The sequence below is a fragment of the Gobius niger genome, assembly GCF_951799975.1.
Source record: "Gobius niger genome assembly, chromosome: 21".
Taxonomy (NCBI): domain Eukaryota; kingdom Metazoa; phylum Chordata; class Actinopteri; order Gobiiformes; family Gobiidae; genus Gobius; species Gobius niger.
This window is the reverse complement of record NC_136872.1, coordinates 3,457,078-3,474,999: the sequence shown is the minus strand read 5'-3', so window position 1 is coordinate 3,474,999 and position 17,922 is coordinate 3,457,078. Positions and strand designations below refer to the sequence as shown.

Genomic DNA, 17,922 nt, shown 5'->3' with positions numbered 1-17,922 from the left:
GTAAATATACTCTTGCGCGCGCGAGGCACGCTCGACTGCTTCGCGCTCGCCGCTCGCTCAGGCATGGAGAGGAACAGCTAGCTTCATATGATCAAATTATCTCGCAGGCCCCAGACTCGCTTGGGCGAACTTGGCGTCCATATATATGCGTTCTGTACGGTAGCCTTACCTGCGCCGCCGTGAGGAGCCGGCGCTGATTTCTGAAGTTATCGTAGCGAAGGAAAGTCACATCCCCCGGTGCTTAGCGAAAGTCTTGTACCGTTGCTTCCACTTCACTGGCACGATCAGCATCCCGGGGAACATGGAAGTTCCTCAAAAGCTCCAAGGTTGCTTCGCTCAGGAATCGAACTTGTGTAAAATGATAAAATGTGGGGTTTTTTTGTCTTTTTTTCCCCCACATTGACACCAGTGTTGTTTTGGTGGCCATCTTGTTGTTTTTGTCTTAATCTTTTGGATAAAACTGCTTTTTAGTTTGAGTCACATTTGAATCATTTCTAAATGTGATCGTTTCAGTCGATGAAAACTGCAAACGGTTTTAGTCTCGTTCGAGTCAGTTTAATGATGTGTTTCTAATAATGTGAATAATGAAGCGCAGAGAAGATGAAGTTTGTTGATGAGACATTCCCTTAACAAATCAAGTTTGAATTCCATACAGAAGTCTGGACCCTGCAGAGTTAAGGCCTCGTATCCCCCAAATACGTCAAGAACCACAGCTTTAAAAACTACACAGCCAAGAGTCTTTCAATTGTAGTTTGAGGGATTTTAGCTCTTTCTTCCTTACAAAAGTCTTCTAGAACTGAGAGATTTCTGGACTGTCTTGTACATACTGTTTTTTGGAGGTTTAAGAGAAGATAAAGAAGATCTTTATTTATATAGCGCCTTTCACAGACATAGTGACAAAGCGCTTTACATGAGACAATTGTACATTCACTCCGTACTCGGTGGTGGTAAACTACGTTTGTAGCTTCAGTTTCCCCTGGGGGAGACTGACAGAAGCGCTGTCACGACTGCACACGTCTGCGCCAACGGTCCCTCTGACACCACCATACATTCACTCACACACATCATTCATCCTGGCCTATTGTGCATGTTTTTAGTGGTAGGGGAAACTGGAGTACCCGGAGGAAACCTACGCAGACACGGGGAGAACATGCAAACTCCACACAGAAAAGCCCCGTCCAGGTGGGAATCGAACCCTGGACCTTCTAGCTGTGAAGCGAGAGCAATAACCGCTGCGCTACCGTGCCGCCTATGTACAGCTAGCGTCAGCTGATTCACAGACGGTGTTACGTTTTCCTTCAGATTGAGTTGGAAATGTATTTAATCTGTTCTTCATTCTAACTAAGAAATGTTCCCTGTGCCACTGGCTGCAACACAACCCCAAAGGATCATGGCTCCACCCCCAGATTTGACAGCTGGACAGATGTTCTCTTCATGAAATTCTATGCCCCTTCTTCTCCAAATCGACCTACGCTCGTTTCGGCCTCTCTTTTGCCCTGGTTTAAAAAAGGTGCGTTGTGAACCGAATATTGTTTTTTGAACGAAGCAAATCTACTCACAATCCTAGTAAAAAAAAAAAAAAAAAAAACTCACAACAACAGCAGTGTTTCCCACCAAATCGCTCAGCCCGAGCACAGACCTGCGGCCCATTACCTTAGAGCTGCTCCAAAGCATCTCGTCTCCCAAAATGATGGAACAATTGTCTGGGGAGCTCTCAGAGCCCCGCCATCCACCTGTGCTCCGAAATAGCAGCTTAAAAACACCAATCTCCCGGCTCCACCTGCTCCGGGCTGTATAAACCTGGCACCGCGGAGCTCACGGCGGCCAGGACAGGAGCGTGGAGAGATGGATCGCCTGGCGGAAGCTATTGTCGGCTCATGGGGGGGGGGGGCTGAAAGCTTTTTCAATGCGGCGCTGCACAGGGATGAGGCCATGCAGCGGGCTATAATGGACATTGAATGCATACAATACAGCTCCGTTGAATATTTCATTGAAAAGGCAAGCTTTCATCTTATTCCAGGGGTGCGGGCGGGCAACTTCGGAATGACAACGGCTGCAGTGGGAGCAGTGGTTAGGGCGCCGCAAACAGAAGGTTCAATTTCCAAACCAGATGCTGTGTGCCATTGATGTGCAAATCAATCGTTCAATAGTTCACACCAAACGTGTATCTGTCGGAAATGTGCAGGATACATGTGCCGAGCAAGCACGTGGACAGTTTTAACAGTTTTAATGTCATGGAAATGTTCGCATAGGCCAATTTGGTGATTTAAATCCAAATCCAGAATCCAAGAAGCTTCTTCCGCTGTGCCAATGTGACAGGAGGCCAAATATCCAGCCCAATGGATCCACAGATCTTCAATGATGTCCAGGTTATCGTTACCCTGCTTGTAAAAAAAAAACATCTTTTCAAAGCTATTATGTCGTGAGTCTTCGTATCAACCATCGTGTTTCTCCGGATCACTGCGTGTTCCCGGCCGACGGTCTCTTCAGTCGCTCACGGTGTCCTTTAGATCTTGGCGGGGGAGGCTGCTGTGCACACAGGAGATCCCCATTTGTGTCGAACATTTGTAGCCTTTTCTTTGTGGGGAACTAAACACTAAACCACAAAACACTAAACTTCTGCTGATAAACCATCTTGGCATGCTATAAACAGGCAAAAAAATTCCAAACAACATGTTAGCAGAACATATGAAAAAATATCAGAAAAAACAAAGCCGAAATAAATAAATAAACATGCCAAAAACATCCCAAAAACTTCATAAAAATATCCCCAAAACACCCTAAAAAAACAGTCCAATAAGTCACATCCTAAAACAGACTTCTAAAGCAGTGCTAGCTAACTTGTTTACCTTAATAAATCCTTCCCGTAGTCCCTCTGGGGGTAATACAAGTGTTAATGGCTTGACTGGGGGGGGGGGGGGGGGGGGGTATTTCATCTCCCCCAGTGTCTCTGCCCCAGAAAACCACCCTTGCAGCTTTCCCTTCTCTGACCTGGAGCACCAATACACACTAATGGCATCACGAAGGAAGAAGCTAACAGGCAAACGGGCAAAGCTATCTGCGGGCTAGCTCCTCTTAAACAGTATTTACGGCCAAGTTTGAGTGAAAAAAAATGATCTCCATTGTGTAACTGGATGTACAATATCCTTCTCTCCCTTTCTCTTTTCTGTCAGCGTAGTGTTTACTCTCACAGACGATTAAGGAGTAAAAAAAACGCAACATGCTACGACACCTGCGGTGGCGCTTATGTGGCGTGAGATAATTAAGTTAACATCGGAGACAAAAAAGCCTTGCCATGTGGCGCAAACTACATTTTCCGCTCCTTTAATTCCATTTACTGTGTAAGATGTTTTTCCTCGTGGTTGACATGACTATAGGCCTTAGCACCGGTCTACGGTCTATCTCTTTTCCCGCTGACTATTCTCTTCCGTGTCCCCCCGTCTGAACATGCTACATTTTGAACGCGCGTCCAGGGCCGAGATAACGTCCGACTGGCAATAGCATGTTTATCTGGAGGATCCGGTGCAGCGCGAGGCACGTACTCGGCTGATAAGGGGAGGATACGTAATGGGGGAAAGAGGGCAATAAGACATTTGGTCAATATGTACAAATGTTGGTGTGCGCAGATGAGACGATAAGGAGCAGCTTTTAGTGAGCGACACGGAGTGATAGCAAGGCATCATTCCATTACAGAGTCTGTAGCATGAGGCTAGCACTAGCGCTAACCCCTGGGAATGAGAGGCAGGGGAGGAAAAAAAAAGCAAATCAGTAATGTTAGCGCGTGTGGCTATTTTGCTAAAGTGTGATTTTCTCCTCTTAATAATAAAAACTACCTTAACTGATGAATAAAATACATTTTTACGCTGAAAGCAGAGACTCCCCCGCAGATTCCACTCCTTCCGCCTGCTCGCTCAGCTCCACTCTGCTCCTGGATGCCTCCGAACGGCAGCGACATGAACGCCCACTGCCTCCTCTTCAGTCCTGCACCTCTCCGCCGCACAAAAGCAACCAGTTTCAGAAATACAACTCCTGATAAAATAATAATCAACTATTTAGGGGCGGGCGAGCTGTGAACTCCAGTTACAGAGGAGATCGCCTTGAAGCTAGTCCACTTCTCTTTCACTGTCAACCAGGGAGAGAGGAGTTACATGTGACAAGTTACATGATTGAGAGCAACAGAAGCTTAAAAGAATAGCCACCGGTTTTACATACTGAGATATATTCTTACAATAGCTTAGACAAGTTCATGTGTACCTGTCTTGTCTTCACGCGTGTCCTCAGTCACGTAAACACAGCACAGTCGGCGTTAGCATTTAGCCTCTCCTCCTCCCCTCTATAGCTCCAAAACAGGTGAAGATAGAAGCGACCAAGCTCTTCCACGTTTTTCCTATTTAAATATGCTTACATGAAGTGTTGCACTATAAAGTATAATTACACTAAATTAAACAATGTGGATTTTCGAAGCGGATAAAAAAGGGGAAGTATTTTGTAAGGCGTAATAATACCAGGAGTAGTTCGGAACAGGCCACCGATTTTCCTTACTGAGATATGTTCTTACCTGAGCTTAGACGAGTTCATACGTAGCTGTCTGGTCTTTGTGCGTGCGCTCAGTCACGCAAATGTTGTTAGCATTTAGCCTCTCCTAGCATAGGTATAGCTCCAAACTGTGGTGATGTTAGAAGCTACCAAGCACCTGGAGTACTTCGACGATATTACTGCGCGCACGTCGAAATACTCCTAAGGTGTTACGGTATAGTTCCCCTTTTTATCCACTTAGAAAATCCACATGTTTAATTTTGTGTAACTAGACTAGGATCGTGTAAAGGCTCATGTAACTGGAACAGCATGGTAGCTTCTAACTTCACCCCAGTTTGGAGCCTCTCCTAGCATATATACCTATGCTGGGAGAGGCTAAATGCTAACAACATTTAGCGAACGCGTAAAGACCAAACAGGTACGCATCACCTCGTCTAAGCTACGGTAAGAACTAGGACTGGGCGATTATTTTCCTCATATTGATTTTTTTGTTTAAAAGAAATAAACAATAACGCACGGTGGCGCAGCGGTTAGCGCTCACGCCTCACAGCTAGAAGGTCCCGGGTTCGATTCCCACCTGGACAGGGCTGCGTAGGTTTCCTCCGGGTGTTCCGGTTTCCCCTACCACTAAAAACATGTACAATAGATTCCCCTCTCGGGCCAGGACTCCCCTGAAAAAGAGATTCTTAATCTCAGTGGGACTATCCTGGTTAAATAAAGGTCAATAAAAAAGAATAAAAATTTCCTGACTGAAAACTGCAGCTAATTCAGCAACAAAAACAAACTCCACACTTCCAGCCTCACAGTACAACATCCCCTCGCTACAAACATCTGCAAAGAGATGCAAAAAAGTGGAATGTTTGAAGAATGTCAGAAGCAGACAGCAGAGCTAGCAGTAAACTGTGCATTTATTAGTAAAAAAAAAGACAATCAAACTTACAATTCCATCCATCCATCCATTTTCTTCCGCTTTATCCGGGGCCGGGTCGCGGGGGCAGCAGTCTCAGCAGAGATGCCCAAACTTCCCGATCCACACACACCTCCTCCAGCTGTTCTGGGGGGACCCCGAGGCGACACCAGGCCAGCTCGGAGACATAGTCCCACCACCGTGTCCTGGGCCTTCCACGAGGCCTTGTCCCACTAGGACATGCCTGGAACACCTCCCGCGGGAGGCGACCAGGAGGCATCCGAAACAGATGCCCGAGCCACCTCAGCTGGCTCCTTTCGACGTGAAGGAGCAGCGACTCTACTCCAAGCTCCTCCCGGGTAACTGAGCTCCTCACCCGATCTCGGAGGGTGCGCCCAGCCACCCTGCGAAGGAAACTCATTTCGGCCGCTTGTATTCGCGATCTTGTCCTTTCGGTCATGACCCAAATCTCATGACCATAGGTGAGGGTGGGAACGTAGATCGATCGGTAAATCGAGAGCTTTGCCCTCCGACTCAGCTCCCTCTTCACCACGACAGACCGATACAGCGACCGCATCACTGCTGACGCCGCACCGATCCGTCTATCGATCTCACGCTCCATCCGTCCCTCACTCGTGAACAAGACCCCGAGATACTTGAACTCCTCCACTTGAGGCAAGGACTCCCCACCGACCTGAAGAGGGGAAACCACCTTTTTCCGGTGGAGAACCATGGCCTCGGATTTGGAGGTGCTGATCCTCATCCCGGCCGCTACACACTCGGCTGCAAACCGCCCCAGTGCGTGCTGAAGGTCCTGGTTCGTTGAAGCCATCAGAACAACATCGTCCGCAAACAGCAGAGATGAGACTCTGAGGCTCCCAAACCGGACACCCTCCGGCCCCTGGCTGCGCCTAGAAATTCTGTCCATAAAAGTAATGAACAGAACCGGTGACAAAGGGCAGCCCTGGCGGAGACCAACACGCACCGGGAACAGGTCTGACTTACTGCCGGCAATGCGAACCAAGCTCCTGCTGCGGTCATACAGGGAACGGACAGCCCTTAGCAGAGGGCCCCGGACCCCATACTCCCGGAGCACCCCCCACAGGGCACCACGAGGGACGCGGTCGAACGCTTTCTCCAGATCCACAAAACACATGTGGACTGGTTGGGCGAACTCCCACGAACCCTCGAGTACCCGATGAAGGGTATAGAGTTGGTCCAGTGTGCCACGACCAGGACGAAAACCGCATTGTTCCTCCTGGATCCGAGGTTCAACCATCGGCCGGATCCTCCTCTCCAGCACCCCGGAATAGACCTTACCGGGGAGGCTAAGGAGGGTGATTCCTCTGTAATTGGAACACACCCTCCGATCCCCCTTTTTAAAGAGAGGGACCACCACCCCGGTCTGCCAATCCAGGGGCACTGTCCCCGACCGCCACGCGATGTTGCAGAGACGTGTCAGCCAAGACAGTCCTACAACATCCAGAGACTTAAGGTACTCAGGGCGAATCTCATCCACCCCCGGAGCCTTGCCACCAAGGAGCTTTCTCACCACCTTGGTGACTTCAGCCCCGGTGATGGGCGAGCCCACCTCCGAGTCCCCAGCCTCTGCTTCCTCATTGGAAGACGTGACGACGGGATTGAGGAGGTCCTCGAAGTACTCCTTCCACCGCCCGACGACATCCCCAGTCGAGGTCAGCAGCTCCCCACCCGCACTGTAAACAGTGTTGGTGAAGCACCGCTTCCCCCTCCTGAGGCGCCGGATGGTTTGCCAGAATCTCTTCGAGGCCGACCGATAGTCTTCCTCCATGGCCTCCCCGAACTCCTCCCAGACCCGAGTTTTAGCCTCCGCGACCGCACGAGCCGCAGCACGCTTGGCCTGCCGGTACCTCTCAGCTGCCTCAGGAGTCCCACAAGCCAACAAGGCCAGGTAGGACTCCTTCTTCAGCTTGACGGCATCCCTTACTTCCGGGCGCCTCCACCGGGTTCGGGGATTGCCGCCGCGACAGGCACCAGAGACCTTACGGCCACAACTACGAGCAGCCGCATCGACAATGGAGGAGGAGAACAGAGTCCACTCTGACTCCATGTCCCCCGCCTCCCCCGGAATCTGGGAGAAGCTCTTCCGGAGGTGGGAGTTGAAGACCCCACTGACAGAGGGATCCACCAGACGTTCCCAGCAGACCCTCACAACACGCTTGGGCCTGCCAGGTCTGACCGGCTTCCTCCCCTGCCAGCGGATCCAGCTCACCACCAGGTGGTGATCAGTTGACAGCTCAGCCCCTCTCTTCACCCGAGTGTCCGAGACACGCGGCCGGAGGTCAGACGACACAACTACAAAGTCGATCATCGACCTCCTGCCTAGGGTGTCCTGGTGCCACGTGCACTTATGGACACCCTTGTGCTCGAACATGGTGTTCGTTATGGACAAACTGTGACTAGCACAGAAGTCCAATAACAGAACACCACTCGGGTTCAGATCGGGGAGGCCGTTCTTCCCAATCACCCCCTCCCAGGTCTCACTGTCGTTACCCACATGGGCGTTGAAGTCCCCCAGCAGAACAATGGAGTCCCCAGTCGGAGCACTATCTAGTACCCCTCCCAGGGACTCTAAGAAGGCCGGGTACTCTGCACCGATGTTGGGCCCGTAGGCCGAAACAACGGTGAGAGACCTGTCCCCGACCCGAAGGCGTAGGGACGCGACCCTCTCGTCCACCGGGGTGAACTCCAACACGTGGCGGCTGAGCTGGGGGGATATGAGCAAACCCACCCCAGCCCGCCGCCTCTCCCCGCGGGCAACTCCAGAAAAATGGAGAGTCCAGCCTCTCTCCAGGAGTTGGGATCCGGAACCCAAGCTGTGCGTGGAGGTGAGCCCGACTATATCTAGTCGGTATCTCTCAACCTCCCGCACAAGCTCAGGCTCCTTCCCCCCCAGCGAGGTGACGTTCCATGTCCCGAACGCCAGAAGCTGTGCATGCGGACCAGGTCGTCGAGGCACCTGCCTCTGACTGCCACCCAGTCCTCTCCGCACCCGACCCCTACGGATCCCTCTGCGGGTGGTGGGTCCACAGGAGGGCGGGCCCACGTCGTCCCTTCGGGCTGGGCCCGGCCGGGCCCCGTGGGCAGAGACCCGGCCACCAGACGCTCGCGTTCGGGCCCCAACCCCAGGTCTGGCTCCAGGGTGGGGCCCCGGCTGCGCCATGCCGGGCGACGTCACGGTCCTTGAATGTCGTACGTCCATTGGGGTCTTCTGAACTGCTCTTCGTCTGACCCGTCACCTCGGACCTGTTTGCCATGGGAGACCCTACCAGGGGCATAAAGCCCCGGACAACATAGCTCCTCGGATCAACTTACAATTCACTGTTAGAATTCCAGCTAGTCCACGGCTGCAGCCTCAAATAGTCCACATGGTCCAAATAGCGATCGATAGTTTTTTTAAGGTAAACTCTACATCCCCGTGCACGTAAAATCACCAGGTCCTCTTGGTGCCGCATGTGCCGTCCTGTGCTTCCTGTTTGTTTGGGCTGAGTCTTTCCCTGGGATTGACCTGACAGGCGCTGCAACATTGCGCCCTCCATATTTTTTTTCCAGAATGCGACAGGACTGGCCAATTCTCCTTGATTAAAACGCACCTTGCGATTATCGAGATCGACCTTTATTAAAATTACAACTGGATTAAAATGTCATTAATTGCCCAGCCCTAGTAAGAACATATCTCAGTATGTAAGAACGGTGGCCTGTTCCTGGTGGCACGGGGCGAACACGGAGAATGTGGAATCTCGCGGTTAGATCTTTGTTTCCGTTCATGTAGTTATGGTCTAACATTTTCGGTGGGAACAACGAAGATTGTTGAAAACGAGCAGAAATCCTGGCAGGGGGTAGATTGTGAGAAAAGGGCTGGTCAGTAAATGGTTTTGTAACTGTGCTGTTTTAGCAGAAATCAACCCTGAACTTTTATTCTTCTGTAAAAAAAAAGACGCTTGCTACTGTATAATCACCGCAATCCCATAACCGAAATGTACTATCAAGTTTTAATATTTAAACACGAGCCCCCGTTAACATTTCCCCCTTAGCATCCGTCAATTAGCCCAGCGTTCCCTTTGTCGTTACTGTGCCGCGGGAGCCTCGGCCATGATTAACGGCGTTTGCTCTGACCAGATGTAAAGTTTAACCGCCCAAACAATGATTTTCCACCTCATTTCAGTTGGACTGCATATCGTTAGCATGTTTTATGGGAGCGAGGCAGCGCCGGGGAACGCGTCTCTAACACACTGCGGGTGTTTAAGGGCCGCTGGGAGCTGGTGCGCTCGCCGGTTGGCGAGTGAGGAGAATGGGTAATGCGAGGCTCGTGCGGTGGTTTATGGCCACACAAACAGGCCTAATAGAATCAATGCTGTGCTGATTACCAGGCAGTTAAACAGGGTTTTCACGATACACAATGGGTCGCAAAGATGATCTTGTTACAATGTCACTGTAGAAGACACAATATAGTGATCAGGGATGGGAATTGATACATTTTTATCGATACCAACTAGGGCTGGGTACTGTTAAACAATACCAGTCTGCTATCGTAAAAAAAAAAGTACCAGTAATGAAAGCAGGTACCAGAAAAAAAAAGGCTGTATCTTTAGATCCAAGTTTTGAAGCTGTTGAAGACTGGATAAAGGAAGTGACTTCTCCCCGTATTTCCCCCCATTTTGATTACATTTTCCCCCTATTTTTATTTATTTATTCTTTTTCCCAATATTTGCACCACTTGTTTTTACAATTTGTGCCCAGTCACTAGAACCAGGGACACAAATCGGCAGCCCAAGTTTCGAGAAAAGCGCAAAAGAAGTTTTTTTTCAGTTGAAGAAGCCTCCACATGTTTAAGCTAGCAGTTATGGTTTGGGGGGTTTTGGGAGCGCGCAGTCGGGGCGTGGCTTTGTCTGTGTGTATTTACATACTGGGTAAACACTGGGTCGTGTTGGATGGACAAAGATTGTATCAGACGAGCTGAACAATATGTCAGCTGTGTTAATAAAGCAGCGGCATACTGTACAAGTCCACTCAATCACAGTGTCCTCAGAGCGGTGCCCCTCGGGACACTTGATGCCCGACGCTCAGCACATTATGAGTGTATAGGAATCACTCAAAGGTTTCACTTTCTCCTGTGCTGACTGTTCACAGAAGCATTAGGACGGGCCCCTGAAGAAGTACCGTGTAAAGGACGTGCCCTCATGGTTTTTAAGCTCGCAGTTATGGTTTGGGGGGTTTTGGGAGCGTGCAGTCGGGGCGTGACTTTGTCAGTGTGTATTTACATACTGGGTGGACAAAGATTGTATCAGAGGAGCTGAACTGTGGACGTTACAACCAACATGTTCGGAAGTGGATTTATTCATCACGGATTATGCGGCGCCGCTTCCTCATGAAGAGCCTTGAGAGCAAAGACAGAGACGCTGCTTTGATCAGTTTCTGTGCGTTTGAGTGAGTGAACTCTGAACACACACACACATGACCTGACAGGGGGCGGGGCTTTACAGCGGTGTGGCTTTTCTCAATGAGATGTAAATGAGCCCTATTATCAGGTGAGAACAGCCCAAAAGTTTAGAGGCCGATTCCTCTCTTTGACATATTTCCACTTCCTAAATTCAACTTCCCACATCTTCTCCAAATATGATCAGATTTCCATGTGTTACACATTGTTGGAAACTTTGGAAACGGCACCTTTCACAGCTATGTCCCGCTCAAAATGCCCAAACACCAAATTGTGTCCCCCCTTCTCATGATGGGTCACATTTTTTTCCTTCATTTTTCCCCAATTTTTTCTCCTTTTCCCCACATTTGTAATTTTTTTTATTACTAGTCCCCACTTCCCTTATTTCCCACGCTTTTTCCCCATTTCCTGACATTGTGAGATCAATAACGGTTTATATGATCTTATTGGAGATGAAACCGACAAATGAACCCGTGAATCTGCAAATCTTCCACACGTTATTGTTTTGTTTTCTGTTTCCAGACGTCAAATATTTCAATCCTGGTAACGAAAACCAAGTATCGTGAAAGTGCCGGTATTGGGGTAACATGTAGCTCCGTGTGGCCCTTTGCTGCAGTGTCCCCCCCCCCCCCTCTCTGCCCTCTGGCTCTGGTGCATCTTCGCTGATCCATCCCCTCCTCAGTCACGCTGCTCCTCCAGTATCTTCACACACGCGCTACTCCTCGCCTGCTCTTTTGTTGCTTTTATAAAACCCCCCCTTTCTCTCTTCTGATGCATGATTCATGGTTTTGTTCCCTAATGGACTTCCCAGGCGCCATCCTCACACGTGCACACTCACACACACACTCACACACTCACACAAACACGGGCCATCAGACCTTCATCAGAAGCTTTTATCTGCCTTCAGCTCTGCCTAATGTTCGTGTTCTGGCGGCTCCTGGTCCTTTCTATTCCTGTAGTGGACCATTAGGTGTTTGTGGCACCACCATCTCGCCTGCACTTTCATCCTCAGGCGGCGCAGCCATCTTGGGTTTTGATTTCACGTCGTAGGAAGTATTAGACAGACTCTAGTCATTTTTAAATGTCAACCTTTTAAGGTGAGACACGGCAGTTGAAAACTAAAATGTTTGTTTGGCTCGATATTTCCCTGAATATCTTGGTCTGGCTTCCAAACTCAGCCTTGTTGAACTGCGTGCCTTCCTCTCTTTCCTTTTTCACTTCACCAGAGAACATTACATGCAGTGTTGTGTGTCGAACGTTGTCTGTTGAATTGTCTCCAGGCCTGTATCGCAGTGTTAATTTAGTCAACTAAAATATTTAGTCTTAATTTTAGTCAAAGTGTTATTTTTGACGACTAAAATTGGACTAAAACTAAATTAAAAGTTTTTCATGAGACTAAAACTGTGACTAAAATGTCCAGATATTTTAGTCGACTAAAATAAGACTAAACAAAAATGAAAAGGAGAGACTAAAATCATCTAAACTTCTATTGACCGTCTGAAAGAGCCTCAGATCATGTAAATTCACTGCCAAATGAACAGGTTTGAGCTTTGTTCATGAGGAGCAGCTCCATGAAGCAGAGGACCTGAATTAAATATCATTATAATTAATATTATAAATGCAAAGTCGACTAAATTAGTCTTAAATTTAGTCGACTAAATTGACATGCAATTTTAGTCGACTAAATCTCGACTAAAATTACATTACATTTTAGTCAAAAGACTAAGACTAAAACTAAATTAAAATGTGTTGTCAAAATTAACACTGATTACATGATGCAAATGTTTTTTCAGGACATCTGAACCTAACTCTGCTTGTGAATTTACGAGCATTGGCCACATTTCTATAACTCTTCTTCATCATCTTTCTCATGAAATATGTCAGCTGTGTTAATAAAGCAGCGGCATACTGCACAATTCCACTCAATCACAGTGTCCTCAGAGCGGTGCCCCTCGGGACACTTGATGCCCGGCGCACAGCACATTATGAGTGTATAGGAAGCAGCAGTACTGCCTGGAATCACTCAAAGGTTTGCCACTTTCCGCCACCTCCTGTGCTGACTGTTCACAAAAGCATTAGGACAGGCCCCTGATGAAGCACCGTGTAAAGGACGCGCCCTCATGGTGTTTGGATCCTCCCACACAGGGCCTTGTTCTGTCCTCAATGGTCATTTCCTATGTAGAAGGCACGGTGGCACAGTGGTTAGTTGGATCTCCGGCCTGAGGTGTCTGTTCGGTTTCCAACCACTAAAAACATGTACAATAGACTAGGGCTGAAACAACAAATCGATTATTGAAATAGTCGACAACTATTTTAGTAATCGATTAATCGCTTTCTAGTAAACACAGACTCAAATAGAGCAAAAATGACATGAAAATTGTTTATTTTTTAAAGTTAGGGTCTGTAGTGTTTTTTACATTGAACATTTCATGAATATCTGTCAGTGTCTCGTCCAATCAGAAGCAGAATTAGCGCCAAGAGTCTCATAACGGCCAAGCCAATTAACCAAGAAAATAATCGGTAGAATAATCGATTACCAAATAATCGCCCTACAATAGACCAGAATGAATGGAAAGAGTGAGTGAGTGGTTTTTGGTGGCACAGACTGACAGCCTTGTTTCCATCAGTCTATCCCAGGGCAGCTGTGGCTACAACAGTAGAAGAAGAAGATCTAGCGCCTTTCACAGACATGGTCACAAAGCTCTTTGCATGAGACAGTTTGACTCCACACTCGGTGTTCATTTTCCCCCGGGGGAGACTGCACACATCTGACCACCGTCACTCCATCACTCACACACATCATTCACTCTGGCCTATTGTACATGTTTTTAGTGGTAGGGGAAACACAGTGTTTATTTCTGTGGAAAAGTTCAGAGAAAGTAAACGTGGAGTCGGACCCGCTGCGGTGACTCTGGGGGATAAAGCAAAACAAAAAAGGGGTTTAAGGAAAAGCTAGTTTGAACAGTTGAGGACTTATTTGAAGGTTGGTAGTGAGTCTGTGCTTCTAATGGGCTGTGGGAGTGAGTTCCAGAGGGTGGGGGACGGCGATGGCGAAGGCTCGGTCCCCCAAGGTCCGGCGGTTAGTCCGGGTGATGGGAGTGAGGCGGTTGGCGGCGGGGGGGTTGGCGTCGTTGCAGGAGCTCGGTGAGGTCGGGCGGGGCCAGGTTATGGAGGCACTTGTAGGTGAGGAGGAGGAGCTTGTGCTGAATGCGATATGGAACGGGGAGCCAGTGGAGCTGCTGGAGGATGGGGGGGGGTGATGTGTTCTCTGGACCGGGTGTGGGTGAGGAGGCGGGGCAGCAGAGTTCTGGATGTATTGCAGTTTTTTTGGAGATGAGTGGTGGGATTGCAGTAGTCGAGTCGGGAAGTGATGAAAGCGTGGATGAGGATTTCAGATGTAGACTGGGTCAGGGAGGGGCGGAGGCGGGCAATCTTGCAGATATGGAAGAAGGATGTTTTAGTGATGTCGTTAATATGTGTTTTGCATGAGAGGGTGGAGTCCAATATGATGCCGAGGTTGCGTACAGAGGGGGAGGAGGTGACACTGTGTCCGTCGATGAGGAGGGTAAAGTTCAGCACAGAAGGGAGTAGAGATTTGGGGCCGGTGATAAATCCACGAAACGTGAACCGCGTTATAGCGAGGGACCACTGTTTACAGACAGGGCCCCGCCCAGGTGGGAATCGAACCCGGGACCACTGTGCTACCGTGCACTGAGATCTCTTCTTGTGGAAGCAGAATCAGACTTGGATATTCAATGGTCGTACGTTGACTGTTGAATTGTCTCCAGGCCTGTATCGCAGCGTTAATTTCGTCGACTAAAATAGTTAGTCTAGTGTTATTTTTGCCGACTAAAATTGGACTAAAACTAAATTAAAAGTTTCACATGAGACTAAAACTATGACTAAAATGTCCAGATATTTTAGTCGACTAAAATAAGACTAAATAAAAATGAAAAGGAGAGACTAAAATCATCCAAACTTCTATTGACCGTCTGAAAGAGCCTCAGATCATGTAAATTCCCTGTCATATGAACTCGTCTGAGCTTTGTTCATGTGGAGAAGCCCCATGAAGTCGAGGACCTTGATTAAATATGATTATAATGAATATTATAAATATAAGTCGACTAAATTAGTCTTAATTTTAGTCGACTAAATTGACATGCAATTTTAGTCGACTAAAACTAGACTAAAATTGAAAAGTGTTTTTTTGACTAAATCTTGACTAAAATTAAATTACATTTTAGTCAAAAGACTAAGACTAAAACTAAAATAAAATATGTTGTCAAAATGAACACTGCTGTATCGATGGTAATACACTTCTCCCATGTTAGACTTATAGATTTAGATTTAGTGGAATGTGAATTTCTACAGCTTTTTTCACTAATAACAAGATGCAAAATCCCCTCAAGCCAAATCTTCATAACCAACACATCACAGCACATCCTTTGTTCTGTTTTCTCTGCCGATGATATCATTATTTGAATTTCCTGTGCATTTCCCCTCACATTTATGTCAGAAAACTCCATCAGAAGTTTCAGATTGATTTCCCTGAATGTTAATATCCCCCCCTCTCCCCCTGCAGTGTCTTTAATGCTGAAACAGACCTCTTTCTGTAACAAGTCCACGCCCGTGTCTATTTTGCAAATCCCAATGTTACGGAGCGCGGTATCCCATCCAACTGAAGGAGCGTAGAAATTCCTCTAAAGGGTGAAATTGCTCATGTAGAGGCACTTGGGCGGGAGAATCAGCTCACTTAAGGGAGATGCAAACTATAGCGACAGGACGTGTCGGGCTCGCGCTGTGAACGGGGCGAAAAGTCGGAATAGAGACGTCAGCTGGGGGGGGGGGGGGGGGGGGGGGGGTGCGCGCGCGGTGAAAGGGCCAGCCAAATGCATTATGGGAGTGCTGCCTCGCGGGCGCAGAGCGGGAGTTACAGGAGGCCAATGCATTCTGTGAAAGGGACCTTGCTCTTTGTATAGGAGCAGAAAAGCGTATGCATTTGAAGTGAGGTGAGGCTCTTTTTAAAGCAGACGCATCACAAACATCACGGGTAATGTGTCGCTTTCCTTCATTTACAGGGACACACTGCAAAAAGTATTTAACTAGATCAGTATAAACATCTCAATTTGAGCATAATAATCCAAATTTTAGTTGTTTTGACTAGTTAAGAAGTTCTTGGGCGTTTGTCCTAGATTATTTCACTTGTTCTGAGATGTTTCTTTTTTTTTTTTTTTATAATTCAAGTTTTTATTAATGTTTACTTGGTACATGACAAAATAATCAGTCATACATATTGGCCATTGGGGGTTTCTGCATACACAGGATCAAATAGTGAAACACAAACGTTTAAATAATAATAATAGTAAAGGATGTAGGGTGTGGAAATCCTTGCAAAATACCCACTTACAAAATAAATACAATTAGGTTTCTTCCTGTTGACTGGTCATTACATTAAAATGAGACCAAAAGTTTTCCCAAACACACATTGTAGTGTTGTCCTTGTTATTAATTTTATAAAGCATGCGTTCATATGAAGCCATCCTAATCATCATATTTACCCATTCTTTAAAGTGTGGGGCTTTGGGGGTTTTCCAATGTTTAAGAATAACTCTAGCAGCCACTGATACCCCAACCATAATAACAGAGTATTTATCATTAGGCATATTTGCCATTTGTTCTTTATCACCGAGTAAACATAATCTTGGACATGATGGCACATTTCTTCCCAACCAACCACTCAAAGCATGAACTATCACCAGCCAGAAACGACTAATAATTGGGCATTCCCATAAACAGTGCATCAAAGTGCCAGTATCTTTTTGACACTTCCAGCATAGAGAGTTGTTCATGAGACCCATTCTATTCAATCGTACAGGAGTCCAATAATATCTATGTATAACTTTGTATTGTGTAAATTTGCCTTTACATTCTCTTATAAATTTCCCACTCTTAGAAACAATTCTAGTCCATTCCTCATCTTCAAACATACATCCAATATCCTTTTCCCATGAGACCTTTAGATTTTTACAGTCACTGCTGAGTGCGGAGTTGGTCCTTTTGTAGAACACTGAGGCTCGGTGATGTCGGTGTGGCAGAGCCATGTAGTCCAGAATATGGTTGTCCTCGATTTGTTGGGGTAGTGACATGACACAGTTCCTTATCTGAAGGTATTTCCAGAAATGTCCCTTCCCCTGTAGATTATATTTGTTTACCAAGTCATTATAGGACATAAACACTCCACTATCATATAGATTTTCTAATGCACTTATGTTTTTAACATGCCAACTCTTCCAATAAACGGGTGTCTTCCCAATACATATAGTAGGATTTTGCCATAGACAAGAATATGACTGTTTATAATGTGACAATTTAAGAAGTTTATGCATTTTCATCCAAACTTCCTTTGAATGTAACATAATAGGGTTGGTGGTGTTACCTGGACTCTGGGAGAGATATTCTATAGGCGTGAAAGGAGAGGACAAGGATTTTTCAATTGAAGCCCAATCTAAATGATCAAGTCCATTCCAGTGTATGGCAAGTTTTGCTATCTCAAATGAAAAATAGTACAACCTTGGATCAGGCAGACCCAACCCCCCTTTGTCTGTAGGTGAGCATAATTTAACCATCTTGATTCTAGGCCTCTTCCCTTCCCAAAGAAAATGTTTGACTATTGTGTCATATTGATTAAATATGGTCATTGGCACTGTAACCGGCAGCATCATAAGAGCATAGTTAAATTGTGGTGAGACAACCATTTTGATAACGTTCACCTTACCCAATAATGTTAGTCTAAGTTTTTGCCATTTATCTAGGTTAATTTTAATTTTTTGTAAAATTGGTTCAAAATTTAATGTGGGCATTTCTTCAACCTCCCGACTTAATTTGATTCCCAAATATTTCATTCCTTTTGGAATCCATTTAAATCCAAATTGTTCCATTAGTTTTCCACAACTGAGCCCAGATATCGGCATTGCCTCAGATTTGGTCCAATTAATTTTATATC

General features: G+C 46.9%; 2 long non-coding RNA genes across 2 annotated transcripts in view; one reads left to right on the top strand and one right to left on the bottom strand.

The window, feature by feature from the left end:
* LOC306980322 overlaps positions 1-17,922 on the top strand; it is a 172,641-nt gene that overhangs the window by 45,912 nt on the left and 108,807 nt on the right. The gene's annotated exons all lie outside the window — the stretch shown is intronic.
* The window catches only part of LOC306980328, a 252,639-nt gene continuing 239,770 nt past the window's right edge, over positions 5,054-17,922 (bottom strand). Inside the window, exon 2 of the long non-coding RNA XR_013794010.1 lies at positions 5,054-5,113. This is a non-coding gene — a long non-coding RNA (uncharacterized lncRNA). The remainder of the gene's footprint in view (positions 5,114-17,922) is intronic.